Below are 17,828 nucleotides of genomic sequence, written 5' to 3'. Positions count from 1 at the left end.
CAGGCCTGTCTGTGATGGGAATACTTTTGAAATGTACTACTAATGTGAAATCACCCATGAGGAGGGGACTAAGAAAAGAGAGGCTTAATCCCATTGATAAAGTATCATCAAATCCCATTGTCTCAAGGATTTAAAGACATAATCCCAAACAACCCTACTGAAGCCTTTTTCACCACCTAATGATAGTGCTACCAGAAACTCCTTCCAGCGCTGTGATATTGCAATTTTGTGTCAGTTTAGCTGTTTGCCTGCTTAAATTTATGGAAAGCTGTTTGTAAAAAGCACAACATTGCTTCACCCTCCAAATATATAACAGATGCAAAAGTACACTTGAGGGTATATATACTGGGAAGACTAAACTGTTCAATTTGACACATTTAGCTTGCTGGCAATGTGCTTTGTTTAAATTAAAAATAACACTTTGCTAAAGATGATGAACCAGACTGCTGCATTGAAAGAAAGTATTAATCATAATTATTGTACTGTTTTGTTCTTTATTAACATCGTTGAATTAGTAGCCTCAGGCCCAAATCCAGAGCGCTGCCCCATTTGGGTAGACCAATGCATATTAAAATACTAATGCAATAAAATACACAACATTTCCTATACACCAACACATAATAGAACTGGTCCATTCTCCAAAGAAGCTGACTCTACTCTTTTTTTGTTTGTTTGTTTATACTACAAGGTTTCTGGTAAAGGGCTGGTTTTCATTTTGTCTGTACAGCAGAGGAAGACTTACTGGCTGTTAAAGAGGCCAGAGCATTCCCAGTGCTGCCATTCCTGGGGTTCTGTTTTCTCTGGTGGGAGAAATCTGTGCCTTTGCATGGTTGTCTGCAGCGCCAATACAGCTTCACCCGTGTGCGCGTGTTAGGTGCAAGGGGCCAATGCCACTAGGTAGGAACATTTGACACAGGGTGTGAGAGAAGAGCCAGCATTGGTATATTCACATGAGCAAACAGCACAACAGAAAATGGTAAGTATTGTGGGTTTTTTTTCCCATGCCTGTATTTCACATTAATTATTCTTAAACATTGGCTACCCCTGCTGTATTTTGCAGGAAATCCATGAGCTGATCCTCAGAGCATTGGTCTTGCATTTATTTTTGCTGATTATAAATTAGCATAAATCCTAGTGATTCACTCATTTTGCTCCTGATAGGGGCTCAGAGTCACACATGAGGTTTGTTAACCAGCCTCTATTCATTTCCTTTACTGTATTTAAGTAGTTTTAAATGTCTTTTACAAAAGACTTCATCCTAACTCTGCTAATGCAGTTATATGGCTCACCTCCACCACTACTGTGGCAAATTATCACTACTTGTGAGGAACTTGTTCCTGGGTGGTGCTTCCTGATAGTGCTGTTCAGCGCTGCTGGTTTCAGGCAAAGCAGTAAAATTTATGGTTGCAGAATTGGAAAGACTTCCAATTAAAAAACAAAAACAAAAACAAAAACAAAAACCAAAGGGGTATTTTGCATTTGAAAATCAGGAATTTTTTTCAAACACTTCACATGAAGCCACATCCAAAGCCCTCTATGAAGTTAGCTAGGAAATTCCAGGAGAGTTTCCTTGTGAGATTTCTATGCTCTGATTCTGCTTGAGAGAGAAATACTATAAGCAGATTTTATTCTCTCATAGGAAAATAAGGTTGTTCCATGTTAGTGTGAAACCAGAAACCTGCAGGTTACAAAAATACTGCAATTCTGAGAAAAAATAAAACTAAATTTTTATTAGCCCCAAACCTCTGGGGGAAAAAAAAACCCAAAAGCAATCCCTTTCTCTAAAATATTATTTAAGATGGAAGTGTGGGAGAGTTTCTCTAATGTCTCAGCAAAGGCAGTATTTATCTCCTTTAAATGAAAACAAGAATAGAATTCTTTGTTCTGTAGCTTAGTGATTAGAGTGCTACCCTGGGATTTTGCTCTTCTTCCTTGAAAAACAAACAAACTGAAAACTCAAGGGAAAAAAAGTCTAATCTCTGTCTCTTTTTTTTAGTTCATATTCTGGCTTTAGCTTTTTGAGTGAAAATGGGTAAATGGCTTCACTTCTCTGTTTCTTCATTTTTGTAAATATCTTTCAGGTGAAGCCTTCTGTGAGAAAATATGATTCTGACTGAGCAAAGGGCAAAATTGTTAGAGTCTGAGTACTTCAGTGCTGCACAACCATCTTCTTCCCAGAGTATGTCTGTGTTCCAGTGTGCAGAGGGAACAGTGAGGGGATTTGAAGTGAGGATATATCTATGGTAATATGTGTATATATGTATATATACACATACATATGTATATATGTCTTTCCATCCATCCATCTATCTATCTATCTATCTATCTATCTATCTATCTATCTATCTATCTATCTATCTATCTATCTATCTATCTATCTATCTATCTATCTATCTTATATCTCTTCATATTTTTTAATGCTAGTACAGTGATTTCAATAAAGATGTTCCACGCTGGCCAGATTCAGACATCTGCTTTGTTCTGAGGGGGTCAAAGGCTAGACCAGAAAGTTTATATTCAAGTCTAGCCACACGACTGTTTTACTTAAGTATTTTTCACCTAAGCAAACACCTCAGCCTCTGTGTTACATCTGTACATAGAAGCACACTTCCTAGACACAAGAAGAATAAAGCTTTCTCTTTACCTTTTCATCTCTTTAGAAGTCTTCAGTTACTCTAAATTTCTTTTAGACTGTTCTAGTGACAGAAAAGGATGATGGCAATTACAGCAAAAAGATGCTTTTCTGAATGATATAGAGACAAGGTAGGGGATTTATAATGTAATGTATCTAAGCACCTGGGAAAGCCTTATCCAGAAGACAGCAATAAGTTGGTATGATTTTAAGCTTGTCGAAACTCAGAGTATCTTTTCTGCAGGAAGTTGTCATGTATTTAGAACAATAGTGACAACAAAGAACAAAACTCATGGAGTTATTGGATGGGTGGGAGTTAGGGAGACAGATTTGAATCAATGTCAGCGTCAGAATGTCATTTCATAAATCAAAGTAGCCTGTGCCAATTTGTGGTTCATGCTAGATAAAGAAATATGTTTTGAAACAGAAATATATTTATGTTTTCAGAATTTAAATTTCAAATTCAAAATTCAAGTTTCAGATTTCAAAATAATAGCTGAAAATTCTAAATATTGCATTCCAAAATTGCCCAAATATTCTATTGCTTCAGCTATGTTTTCAGACCCATTTTTTTCAAATTTGATGTACCATTTCAGAAATGTTCATGCTGATGAAATGGCATTGGTACTGCACTCATTATTTTCCATACACAGGGCTGTCCTGGCAATGTCTTCTTCACCCTCACTTATATCTCCTATATCATTTGTAGAGCAGAGAAAGTAACTTTGCATCACAACAGTGAATTTCTGATATCTAGAGATCTGTACCAACTTTACTACATTCTTACAGCTAGTTAAAATGATATAAATCAAAATCTGATGATGCAAAACAACCTGAAGTAGCCCTGTATCGCTCTTTGGCAACACTTTATAAGCATAATTCTTCAGAAATTGTTTCATCTTAGTTTCTGATGAGGTTAAATGAATATTGAAGGCAGTACATTTTGATGTACTTCATTATTTCCAAAAGTAGTAGAATTGGGTCTAGAGAAGATATATGTGAAGTTTAATTCAAAAAGTCACTAAGCGCTGCACAATGGCTGGTTTTCAAAATTCAATGTACTGGGTGCATTGCTCAAGACTGACTGGGCATCGGTGATCTTCTTGTGGGAGGAGGTGAGTGACTACCTTTTGATACTTGTTTTGCGGGGTTTTTGATTTCTCTTTCTTTCACTTATTGAACTGTCTGTGCCTTGACACATGACTTTTATTGCTTTTGCTTTTCCTGTTTTTTCCCGTTACCCTTGGGCGTGGAGTGAGCGGGCTGTGTGGTGCTTAACTACTAGCTGGGGTCAGTACACCACACCTAGATATCTTCTTTCATTCTTAAATGCCAAAAGTTTCTCCTACACATATCAGAGTGTTGCAAATTAAGAAATAAAAAAATTAGCTGAATTGCAACATAAACAAATATCAAGCTGATTAAAGCTTGGGGTTTATTATTAGTCATAAAGTCTCTCAGATTTTAATGGTTAGCAATGAAAGGGGTTTAGTTTTAAACAGAAGCACAGATCTTATGTTTTCAGGGGTCAACAGAGTCACCAGATATGTCTTTGCAGAAAATCTTACATCTATGAAAGCAGAGGAACAAAACCTGTAGCAAAATCCTAATCTTAGCAATATTCTATAATTTCTTTTTCCATTAAAAAACAAAGCAGACCAGTTCTGTTTCTCTGGGACTTTCGTGACGAGTAAGAAACAGTGTTGTTTCCGAGGTCTGCCTTTGCTGTCAGCATGCTGCAATCAGAGAGGGAATGTGGTGTGCTCTGATGAGGTTGGTTCTGGTGGGTGAGTACCCTGCAGGGGTGCAGGGATGGCAGGCCCTAAGCCAGCGGCGTGGTTTGTGCTGGTGGGGCTGAATATCTGTCAGAGGTTCTGCAACGCGATGCTAGCAAGGTGCTAGGGAGGGGTTTTGCAAGGTGTTAACAAGCACAGACGTCCCAGCAGAGATCTGTGGCATAGCCACAGCCTCATAACTCTGTATCCTGTGGGAAACTCTGCTCGTTCTGTTCACACCATAAAATTAAGTGAAAGCACTCAGCACTCAACTCTTCTAACAAAAAAAAAATTATGCTTGTTCTTAAAAGCAAATTATATCTATAGTGGTAAACTATAACCACACAGCACTATAATTCTATGCAAAATTAGTCTATGAAGCTAAATTAACAAATGAATGCTATTACATGTTATATCGTGTATTATATAATGTTATAACATGTCCTTTGAATCTTTCTATAAACAGACCCTGTTTATAAAACAAGAAATACACTTAAAAGTTCCATTATTACTGATGAAAAATAAGTTCATATAAAGTAATTGAATAAAAAAAAAAGAATAAATCATACCTGTGACTTAACTTTTATTATTGATGTTATTCTTCTAAAATCCTAAAGCAGAAGATGGTGATCTATTTTATTGTTACCAATAATGGGGCTTCTGTTCTCTTATTTTCTTTTCACTCATCCCAAAGAAAAAATTAAACCACAAGAGAGGCAATACTAAGCTATTTCCCAAGTTTCAGTTAGTCAGCTCTGTTAGTGTTGGTTGAATACAAGAGGTAGAGGCAGCGTTCTTTACATGTGTTTTAAATACGATTCAGAAAAGAAAAAATTAATGTCATGTTCATCATATAGATAGGGATCTGATACATGTAGAATAAGGGTCTTTAAAGGTGTGTGTGTTGCAGTATTTAATACTTTTTCTTTTTGAGCTGCTTGAGCTTGAAATTCATTATGCTAGAGAAAGAAAAAAATTACACTTCTAACTATTTCAAAGCTGCTTTGTCTATTATTTGTTATGAATGTAAAAAGAAAATAAAATTTAATAAATGTAATTAAATGTCAAAAAATACAGTAAAAGTTTTATAGATTTTTGGGAAGGCTGAACAGATTTTTGAATGTCACAGATACTTGGAAACAGATGGCCATGTGTACCAGAATCTTCTTCAGGATTGGGTTTGTTAGAAATAGATGCTCATGGTCAGGTGTACTGTGCCTCAGATCACCTCCTGTTTGTACATTATTTGGAGGAGAAAGCAGGTGTACATTTATCCTTCCACCAGAAAATGCAATGTTATTTACATGTTCAATATTGAATTTTTGGCTTTATTTTTGGACAGAAGTAGCCTGTACAATCACACTCTTTTTTTGTGTACCTGCTCACTTCAGAAGTTTGGAACATGGTGCAGCTTTTCAGACAAACTTAACAGTAGTGGAATGATAAGGACACTAAAACCCACAAAGTTTCAAAAAGTGTAATGAAGATTCACAGCCAGAAAGAGACGCAAAAGCTTAATATAATTCTAGCAAAAGATGTTAATAAAAGGATCCTTTTCCAGATAAAAATTTATTTTCATTAATCTGTTGCTGATAGAACTAATTGTTATTAAACCAACTCTTCCCTTTGCTTTCTATTAAATAGCATCAAACTGCTCTCAGAAAACAAAAGACAATAGGTAGCGTGTCTCTACTATAGACAGCAGTACAAATTTCAGGTTTAACTGTTTAAGATGTATATGATTAGCAGAACACAATTTTCATCAAAGTTTTTACAGTCTCTCAGAATGCTAAAGCCCAAAACCAGCAGCATTAGCAGAGAAGTTGACTGATGTAAATTCACCCTGACATACGGGCTACACACCTGAGAGGACCCCATACTAGTTGCTGATCTGCTACATATATGAACACCTAAGAGGAAAATACACTTTTCCCGAGTCCCGAGTCCCCAGCAGACTCTGCCCGATGCCACAGGGAGCATGCGTGCAGGACTGGGGCAGGCATTCTGCATTCTGTTCTAGAGGAAGAAACCACATGGGCACCTCTGGGGTTGGACTGTGCCTTAAGTCTTTCCCAAATTCTGCACTTCAACTTAAAAGAAATTAAATATTAACCTGTCATTCTTGGTAAAGAAAAACGTTTTGGTTTTTTTTTCTTTTTGCTATGTTTTGAAGAAGCTATGCTACTGTGCAATTTAAATAATTAGTCTAGTTCAAGTAGGGCTTTCAATGCTTTCAACTTTGTAAGGAGATATATTTTCCTAATTACTGAAACCTTTAGACACTTAAGAAAAAAAGAGAAGTCGACCATTACTAGGTATTCAGTTCATGATTTTCAGAAACACACAGTATTATGTGGTTACATTTCATATGCTGAGACATGTAGTTGACAAATGAGCCTAGATTTGACATCCATGTAAAACAACAGAATGATGCCTGTTGCTTATCTGCAGAGGAAAGGGTACAGGTAATAAAATGTAAGTAAATGATTATTTGCCATCTGACAAACATTTGAATTTTACTTCAGAGAAGTAGATAATGTTTTAGATGAATAGAATTTTTATTGTTTTCTAGAAAATATGTTGAATCCAGGTATTCATACTCTATTTTTTTCTTGAGGGTTTTTGGTGTTGGCAAAGAAACTATTTGAGGGATTATTTTAGGATATTTTGAATTGTACTGCATTATTTAGAGAAAATTTACACATCCTGGGGAACAATGGTAGATGGGGAGTCACAGTGATACCCTAACTCAGCTGCTTCCAGGACATCATCCACCCCACAGACTGAGAGGTTATTGTCATCAAGGGGATGGGACTCAGTATAGGGTGCAAGGGAAGGGCATTCTGGGATTTCACAGGTTTTCTATGGGATGTTTTAGGGATGAAACAAGGGTGGGAAAAGGGAGAGATCACGGTGGTTTTGGGAGGAACAAGTGGGAAATAGAGGGATAAGTGGAAGGAGCCGGTTGCATGCAAGCAGGGGCTCGTCAGTGCACCTCTTTGTCAGTGCAACACTAGTGATAGAACGAGAGGAAACAGCTTCAAGCTGCATCAGGGGAGGTTTAGATTGGATATTAGGAAGAATTTCTTCACTGAAAGAGTGGTCAGGCATTGGAACAGGCTGCCCAGAGAGGTGGTGGAATCACCATCCCTGGAGGTATTTAAAAGATGTGTAGATGAGGCACTTCAGGTCATGGTTTAGGAGGCATGGTGGTGTTGGGATGATGGTTGGACTTGATGATTCTGGAGGTCTTTTCCAACCTTAATGATTCAATGATTTTATTCTATGATTCTCCATGGCCATGCCCTGTGCCTAATTATCACAATGTGTCCTGGCTTCTCACCAAACACCATTTTGTGCACTTTGCGCATTTTAATATTAATTTTTCTCTAAGGTCACAGAGTCATAGAATGGTTGAGGTTTGAAGGGACCTCTGGACATCTGGTTCAAAAGTTCTGCTACAGCAGAGACATCTAGAACCAGTTGCTCAGGACTGTGTCCAGACAGTTTTTAAATATCCCAAGGATAGAGGCTCTACCACCTCCCAGGGTAACCTGTGCCAGTGCTTAGTCACCCTCACAAAAAAAAGTGTTTCCTAATATTCAGACAGAACATCTTGTGTTTCAGTTTGTGCACAACAGTTAGTCCAATAGTAAACTGCAGAGAGGAGTGCATTGCACCATAATAGTGGTAACAGGTACATAGGTAATGGAAGCCTGATATTTCCACTGGCATGCAAAATATACTTGCCATGAGGTGGGGAACTTGAGCTCAGTTCCAAATTATTTGCCCTGAAATCTTCTGCCTTTTTATTATGCCTATGCTAAACTGTTGACCATAGAAGTTGAAACAACGAAGTCCAAAGAAAAGATTTCAATGATCCAGGGAAAAGGGACAGGTTTCTTCTTATTGAACAAAATATGTATTCATGCATTAGTATTTTCTGACAGAAAATAGTTGCATTGGAAATATTTTGAACAGTAAGTACTGTTGAGGTATTAAACTAAATCCTCATCTTTCATATTAGCATTACCTCTTTGGATGATTATGTAACTTTGTACGGGGTCTGTCTGGAATGGAGTTAACCTTCTTTGTAGCAGCCTGTGTGATGCTTTATTTTGGTTCTGTGACTCAACTAGTGTTGATAACACACCCATGTTTTGTCTGTGGCTGAACAGTGGTGGTACAGCACCCAGATTTTACCTTTTTCTCGCTCTGCCACCCTCTCTAGAGTGAGTAAGCTGGGGGTGAGCAAGAAACTGTGATGGGATGTAGCAGGGACCAGTGACTTGAAATGGCAAAAGGAATACTCCATACCATATGACATCATGCTCAGTGACAAAAATTGGGTGGAGGGGTGTTTGTCTTCAAAGGTATCCATTGCTCAGACATTGGCTAGTCATCAGTCTCCTTGTGGAAGGTGGTGAGTGATCTCCTTTGCATCACTCTCTCCCACACCACTCCCCTTTCCCTCACTTATTAAACTATCTTTATCCTGACTCAAGAGGCTTTTTGAATTTGATTTTTGTATTTCCCCCCATCCCATTGGGGGAGGCAGCAAGTGAGCCACTACATGGGTGCTCAGCTCCTGGCTGAGGAGAGAGCCGAACATAAGCTTCCAGATTTAGTTGGGAGTTTTCCTTAAAGACAATTTTACATACACTAACAATTCCAGTTTCCTGAAAATTGTAGGTCATTAAAAGCATATTTCTTATTTTAACATTTGTGTTGGAAAATTAAATACATTACCTGAACAGGAATATTTAGTTTTACTAAACTGACTTCATTTTATTATCATTTTAGCAAAACAGTAAACCCTGTTTTCTGATATTCATGGGGATCGAGTTCATAATCACTGCCTCATGACATGTGCTTTGGATAAGGCTCCCTGTTCACAGCAGGAACCTGTCACTTCCATATTGCTGTTACTCTTATGTCCTGCTCCCGTATAGAAAATTTCAGCTCAGTATTGAACTGACTTGTGAGAAATAGCTGGATCCATGTCAGCCGCTTTTAGCTATGTGTGGTGGGTGTGACTACAGTGAACTGGTCCCTTTGTGTTCATTTTACAGTGAAATAGCGAGGGGAAAAAAAACCAAACAAACCATTTTAGGATCTCATCCTGATATAGATGTTTAGAATAAACCAAAGGAACTGCTCCCTAGCTTTGCGTACTTTTATCAGCTACAGAAGGAATGTAAAATGACTCAGACAAAGACTAAAATTAGGCTTGATGAATCCCATTTTCATTTTTACAGGGAATTTACATTTGGGAATGCACAGATTTTTCATTTTAATTAAAATATGAGAAATAGGTTCTTTAAAAGAATTTATGTTCCACAAAATTATTTTGAATTTGCTTCTTCTTTCCTATTTTTTTTCCTGTTCTAGAAGTTGAATTTCACTTAGTACTGTTAATTATGGTCTCATTCTTGTACAAAATCCCCCTATTGCTAAGTTTTTTTGAGGCTGCATCTAGACTGTGGTGTTTCCTGGGATTCCCCACTTAGACTGCGGTGGGGATCTGGCATATTTGACTGGGCCAGAGGATGTTACAGCTCTGGGCACTGCGCAAAGGGCCACTGAGGATTATCTACCACCTCAAACCAAAAGAGTAAAAATGAAAATTTAAAGTCTGTAGTGCTTAAGTGAACTGAACTGTAAAACTTTACGTTTACACTGAATCAGGAATATCTTACATTTGTCCTTGCAAAAGAAATAAACAATCCTAAAATACAATGTAGTAGTGCACGATGTGGATTTCTCACTTTTATTTGAGGGAAATCAGTTCATGGGTTTCTGTTTTATTTAGAATGAGTCATATGTTTTCTATTTTATTTTGTGACTGACAATTTTTTATTCTATTCATAGAATACATTCTTTTTTAGCCCACAAGTTAGATAAGAAGCAGCATCTCAGCATGGAATAAGTGGTCTAGAATTATGTTTCAAAATATTTTTTTAAATTATAATTATGATCTGAGAATTAATTTTAAACTGTACTTCACAGTTGATTTTTTTTCAATACAGGGAAATGATTTTGTTTTTCTGAACTTTTAGATCATTTGAATATGTCAAAGGAGCACAGTTTACTCCATAATTTCTCTGCACCATAAGGAACATTAATGCCTTCCTCAATCTAGTCCCTAGGTATCACAATGGTCTTATGAAGTAATTTTTTCATAACAGTCTTTATATTAAATTTGAGCCTACTCCTCATGTTTAAAATACCTTCCAGAACCTCAGTGCTCTAATAAATAAAAACATTTTCCTATTTCCCACTCTACCTTTATTTCTGCATCACTCAGTTCTTCTGCTGATGATGGGTTTAGAGATTTTCCCCTGTGTCCGCAGACCCTTGTGTGTCTGTGGACTACTTTGAAAGAGAATGTAAAGGGAATTGGAGAATTTCCTTTTCAGGGAGGGAATATATATACACAAACATATTTCATATATATAAATATATAAATAAACATAAACAGATAATTCCTTTTTATATTCCATGTAAAGAATAACATGTGATTTTTCTCAAGTCATCAAAAGCTCCTAAAGAAATGTTAGGTGTTTACAAACTGGCAAAGGTTGGAAAACATTGGATCAGCTCAAAAATAATTCTGATTCACTAGTACTTACTCCACAGATATGTTTATAGGCACTAGTTATGTGCCCTTTGGGAATTAATGTGTTTTAATTTTTTTGTCTTTTCTTGTAAAACAGGAAGTCCAAATCCCCAGTCTATTTGTCTTTCTTGGATTATCTGTCAGAATTAATCTATCTGGAGCCTAGGCATGTGTCTATTCTGATGAATAAAAGAAGGACAAGGAGCAGCCCCTGGCCCTGGTGTCATGTAAAATTGATCCACGCTGTGCCAGGGATAGCCCCTCCCCCACAGGCACGCATTGGCCTGTGGGATCTTCAGGCCCAGCTAGTGCCCCTAAGATATAAAATTACAATCATGTGAAGCAGTGGTGGTAGTAGGGATAATTTCAAAGTGCCTGAAATAATGCAAGGATTATACTGCAGTTTCCTAGGGAAAAGTTTTTATAGCATGAAAATGAGAACATGGTTCCTATGCCCTGGCATATGGCATATGTAGGAGTATGCAAAGGTACAAAACTGGTTTGGATAATATTGTGAGACTACAGAGAATTGTGTTAGACAGACCTTGTGTGGTTGTATGCATACTGCCTTATGGACACAGAACCTGGATGGCGTGGTCCCCTGAATAGGAATGGACCTATATTGTGGAAATCTTGCTGGAGTTGTCCAGGACAGATCTGGTCAGTGAGCTGACAGCTAAGAAGTATGGAGAACCAAGTGAGGCATTTAAACTTGTTCCTGACTGTGTTATAGTTAATGTAGATGTATACTGAATGACTAGGGTATGCAATATTCCAGATGAAATCTTGTCACTGATTGCTGATTCATCTCTAGTATAGTTTGGGGAAAATATGATGGTACTGGTATAGCGAAGGGTTTGTCTTTATGCTGACTTTGTCATGATGGCAGCTCACCATGGTCCTCCAATTGACTGAAAATTTAGAATTCCTTTGTCACTCTCTCTCATATTCCAAATAAATCAGACTTATCCCTAATATGCAGAAATGTCTTAGTCACAGTTACACTCTAAAACTACTGACACTCACACAGTTACTTTTAGGGCCTGCACTGTGTTTTCTGCTCCTCAAATGGACTTGGGGTATAGGGAATTAAAAAGATTCTGTGGGCCTTTCATTGCTTCACTAAACCATATGTGTGGATGTTTGCTGAGATAAAGCAAATGCTGGAAACTTTCCCATTATGGTCAGATTTGCAAAGGACTAATTAAAAGTTGCCAAGCAAATGCTGACAGGTTTCTACCAGGAAAAAACAAAGTATTGTGTAATCGCATCACTGAGCAGAGAATATTTAATAGGAATATTAGGATGCTAAGCCAAGAAAGAGAAAAGAATTTACAATTTCAGCAGGCATCAGAGCTGCTGCAGCTGTTTAAGGGTGATACACAGGGCTAACCGCTTTGAACTGTTGAAGTAGATTAAATATAATTCTGTACCGGTAAGGTTTTGCAAAGTTCAACAGATGAGCTTTCAGTTTATCGCTGAAATGTATTTCATTAATCCTGTAAAACAGGCCTAGTCATAACTAGACACCCTTCAAACTCCGTTTACAGTCAATGAAAGGCTCCCCGGGAAAACAACCCATTCAGTTGGGATTCTGTATCTTAGTCTGGAGGTGCCTGTTTCTCTCAACTGATCATAGAAGTAATCTACAATAACTAGCCCCCAGACCCATCTAAATTGAGATAAATGAAGAGATAAGTGCCTGGACATACAGCTTAAATGATTATATTTCACCATTTTTCTGTATCATCCTTGTTGTGCTCTGTAAAACACATCCTGACCTTTTGGCATGTTAACAATGCTTCCAGATTAACAGTCATTAGTAACATACTAACCTTTTTTTCTGTCAAAGGTATGCTATTTTTCTGTATTACAAAAAATTAAATCATGTTGATCCCAATATGTTTATTTTTTTAAGTAGCTCCACACATAACATTAATCCAGGCTGCTTTTTCTATATCCTGCTAAACTAATTTTGTCTGCTTTTTGATACCCAGTTCCAAATTATTTCTTATCTTCCTTTGCTTAATTATTTTCCCAATGACAGGAGCTCTGGTGATATTGTCTTATTTTCTATTTTTTTTTCTATGTATGTGATTTTTCTTTCTTGCAAAATGTATTCTAAAACCTTGTACATAGTTGAGATCATGCTGTTGGCTGACGGTATAGCACCTTTGCTACTGAATTTGTAAATTACTGTGTTTGTTCTTACAATGTTTTAAAGCAGGGGTTAGTTCTATAAGATTTATTTTACATCTCAGCCATATTCTATGTTCTGAACCTGTTTTTATTCCTCTGTTTAACATCATTATTCTTACTGACAAAAATTCAGATAGTTTTGAGAATTTAGATTAAGTTTAATAGAAATTTTCTTTAGAAATAAAATTTACTTTTTGGGAAACCTGTCTCAGTGTTTGACCACCCTCAGTGTAAAAGGAATGGAAAGGAAAAAGGAAAGGACAGAGGACAGAGGACAGGAAAGGACAGAAAAGGACAGGAAAGGATAGGAGAAAGGACAGGGGAAAGGACAGGACAAGAAAGGAGAGGAGAGGAGAGGAAAGGAGAGGAGAAGGGTTTTTAATGTTTAAAAGGATTTTTTTTTAATTTCAGTTAGTAACCATTGCCTCATATCTATTCACTGGACACTACTGAGAAGACTCTGGCTCCATCTTCTTTATTCCCACCATCAGGTATTTAAACACATTGACACAATTCCTCTAAGCCTCCTCTTCTCTGGGCTGAACAGTCCTCAGCGGTCTCAGCCTCTCCTCATATGACAGGTGCTTCAAGCCCTTCCTTATCTTTGAGGTCCTTCTCTGGTCTTGCTGCACTAAGTCCATGTCTCTTTTGTACTGGGGAGGCCAGCACTGGGCACAGCACTCCAGAGGTGTCTCAACAGAGCTGAGCAGAGGGGAAGGATCACCTCCTTTCACTAGCTGCACTAGCTGGCAATGCTTTGCTTAATGCAGCCCAGGTTACTGTTAGCCTTTTTTCCTGTGAGGGCATATTCTGGCTCATGTTTAACTTGGCAGCCATCAGATCCTTCCCAGTCAAACTGCTTTCCAGCTGTTCAGACCAAACCTGGTCCTGGTACCTGGGATTATTCCTCCCCAGGTGCAGGACATTGCATTTCCCTGTATTGAATTCTATGAGGTTTCTGTTGGCCCATTTCTTCAGCCTGTTGAGGTCTCTTTGAATGGCAGCACAGCCATATGGTATATCAGCCACTGCTCTGTTTTGTAACATCTGCAAACACATTGCATTTGAACAGAATTGGCTCTGGTATTGAACCCTGGCACACACCACTAGTGACTGGCCTCCAGCTGGACTTTATGTGGCTGATCTCAACTGTCTGAGCCTGGCAGTTGAGCCACTTTTTAATCCATCTCACTGCCCACAATTCTAGTCTGTATTTCATCAGTTTGTTCTTGAGTATTTTATGGGACACAGTGTCAACTGTCACACAGTAAATAACATCAGCTAATCTGCTGAGCCAGTCACCTCTTTGCAGAAGGCTACCAAGTTGTTCAGGTAGGATTTCCCCTTTGTAAATCCACGTTGACTACTCTCAATCAGCGTATTTTCCTTAATATTATTGGAAATGTATTTTGAGATTATTTGCTTTCTCACTTTCCAAGGGATTGAGGTGAGGCTGACTGGCCTCTAGTTTCCCCAATCCTCATTCTTGCCTGTCTTGATTGGTTTGCCTTTTTTCCATTGCCCAAGAACCTCTTGTAGTTGCCATGATCTTTCCAAAATAATTGAGTGTGGTCTTGCAATGACATTTTCCAGCTCCATCAGCACCCATGGGTGCTCAGGTCCCATTAATTTGTGTGTGTTCAATTTTTTAAGATATTCTCCAGACTGAACCTCTTCTACTGAGGGTAACTCCTCCTTGCTCCAAACTTTCCCACAGATATCAGGAACTTGTGATTCCCAAAGATGAGTCTGGTTTTGGCTGAGAAATAGTTAATTCTCTTCACTGTAGTGCCTGTAGTAGTCCATACCATGTGACACCATGACCAGTATATTAACTGGGGCAGTTGCCATGCAGGGTGACTGGCGGCGTCAGGTCAGCGGACCATGAGTGCCTGCATCACGTGTGGTTTGTTTTGACTGTTCATTCCCCTTCTCCCCCGTGCCACCCCGGGTTTCGCGCCTCTCTCATTGCTTTCCTTTCCATTGCATTATTATTGCTGTTGTTGTTGTTATAATTTTAATTTAATTATTAAACTGTTCTTATCTCAACCCACGAACGTTACCCTTCTGATTCTCGCCCCCATCTACTGGTGGGGGAGTGAGTGACTGTGTGGGGCTGAGCTGCCGCTAAACCACAACAGTCACTTTTGGTGCCCAACGTGAGGCTAGAGGGTTGGAGATAATAACAGCTGCTGGTCACAGCACCATGTTGTCCTTTTTGCAGTTGGTGTTAAAGATTAGTGTTGGTTTGTTTAGTCTGCTGTGATTAATGATGTTTTGCCTAAAAGATTTGTTATGCAAACACTGGTTTTCAGCTTTATCTGGTATTTGGGGTTTTTGCTGGAACCGTTACTGTACTTTGGATACCACTTTGTTGAGGCAATTAGCAATTATACCTCCTCCTCTGAGAGACTTTATATGAAGGAAATACAGAATAGTATCTTTGCAACTTTCTTCTATGATGTCTCTGCCTCTATTACAACAACCTTTTTGTATCTTGAACATCCTTTGGTGGTTAAGGTGCACTTATTGTTAGTTTTTGGGCATGTTGTTTTGGTTTTGACTAAGGTTAGAAAGCAACTTATGAATATCATTCAGAGATCTCACTCAAGGCTTGATAATTATGAGTGGCAGGGCATGTGGGATAGCATGGGCAAATACCTAGGGCAGTGGGCACCCCCAGTGTTTTGGAGTTTCACCCCCAAACAAGTGCAGAATCCTGAAGAACTAGTAGAATATTTGGAGAAAGTATGTTATGCTGGGAACTCCAGAGAGACACAGATAACTGCAACGTGCTGGGGCCTGGCCCATGTGTACCGAGCCCTGCTCAACAGTATTCAGTGCCCCCAAGGGCAAGAGAAGATCTCTGGATTGAAAGACAAAGTGGTGGGCACTGTGGTCACTCCAACCCCAATGACAGGCACTGTGGCCGCTCAAACCCCTACAACAGGCACTGGAGTTGACTTGGAGAATCAACCCATGCCAGTATCAGTCACCCCCATACACAAGAAGAAATCTTGGAAGCGGAAGCCAACTCAGTTAGAACTGGATGGTGAAGAACCAGGGCCATCACGAGGAGAAGAGGAGGAAGAAGTAATAAATGAAACGGAGATTACCTGATCCCTGTCCTTGAGTGAGCTGTAAGATATGTGAAAAGATTTTGGCCGTCGTCTAGGTGAGCAAATTGCCACATGGCTGCTCTGATGTTGGGATAATGGGGCCAGTAGCCTGGAATTAGAGGAAAAAGAAGCCAAACAACTGGGATCCCTTTCTGGGGAAGGGGTCGTTGACAAAGCAATTGGAAAAAAACCACAAGCCCTCAGCCTCTGGAGGCGACTCCTGTCTGGAGTGAAGGAAAGGTATCCCTTTAAAGAAGATGTTACATATCGCCCAGGAAAATGGACAACTATGGAGAAAGGCATCCAGTATCTAGAGTGAAATAGCTGTGCTTGAGGTGATTCATAGTGACCTGGGCAATCAACGGTCATCCAAAGATCCAGATGAAGCCAAGTGCACACGACCCATGTGGCGGAAGTTTGTACGGAGCGCACCATCTTCGCATGCAAACTCACTGGCAGTGATGTCCTGGAGAGATGATGAGGCACCAACAGTGGTGGAGGTGGTTGATAGACTCCGGGATTACGAAACAAATATCTCTTCCTCGCTCGTCTCTGCTGTGGAGAAACTATCCCAAGAGGTCCAGCAACTCAAAGAAGATCTGTCCTACTCCCCACCTCTACAGAGTAGTGTCTCAGCTGTTAGGAATAAGCGCCCTTTTGCTCAAAGGAGAGGATACACACCATGGGCCACCCTATGGTTCTACCTGCGTGACCATGGAGAGGACATGATGAGGTGGGATGGCAAGCCTACCTCGACCCTACAGGCAGGGGTATGTGAGTTGCAAGGAAGAACAATCACTCAGGGAGACTCTTCCAGGAAAGCTGCTGCTCCAGTTTCCAGTGATCAAGTTCCCAGACAGAGGAGTAGAAGTGCTGATTTTATTTCTGAGATTAATAGAGAGACTCTTGATTCACATTTACAGGAAGTGAGTTGTGACTGCCATGATTGGGACTGGAGGGGCCCTGCCTCCAGCCGGGTGGAGGAAAGGGATAACCGGGCTTACTGGACTGTGTGGATCCGATGGCCTGGCACATCTGACCCACAGGAGTATAAGGCTTTAGTGGACACTGGCGCACAGTGCACCTTAATGCCATCAAACTAGGGGCAGAACCCATCAGCATTGCTGGAGTGACAGGGGGATCCCAAGAGCTAACTGTATTGGAGGCCAAAGCGAGCCTTTCTGGGAATGAGTGGTAAAAGCACCCCATTGTGACTGGCCCAGAGGCTCCGTGCATCCTTGGCATAGACTACCTCAGAAGAGGGTATTTAAAAGACCCAAAAGGGTACGGGTGGGCTTTTGGTGTAGCTGCCTTGGAGACGGAGAAAAGCTGTCTGCCTTGCCTGGCCTCTCGAAGGACCCTTTTGTTGTGGGGTTGCTGAAGGTCAAAGAACAACAGGTGCCATTCGCCACCACAACAGTGCACCGGCGGCAATCGCACCAGCAGAGACTCCCTGATTCCTATCCATGAGCTCATCCACCAAC

Source organism: Phalacrocorax carbo, chromosome 1 (genome assembly GCF_963921805.1).
Source record: "Phalacrocorax carbo chromosome 1, bPhaCar2.1, whole genome shotgun sequence".
Classification (NCBI taxonomy): domain Eukaryota; kingdom Metazoa; phylum Chordata; class Aves; order Suliformes; family Phalacrocoracidae; genus Phalacrocorax; species Phalacrocorax carbo.
Note: the sequence above shows the minus strand (reverse complement) of the source record.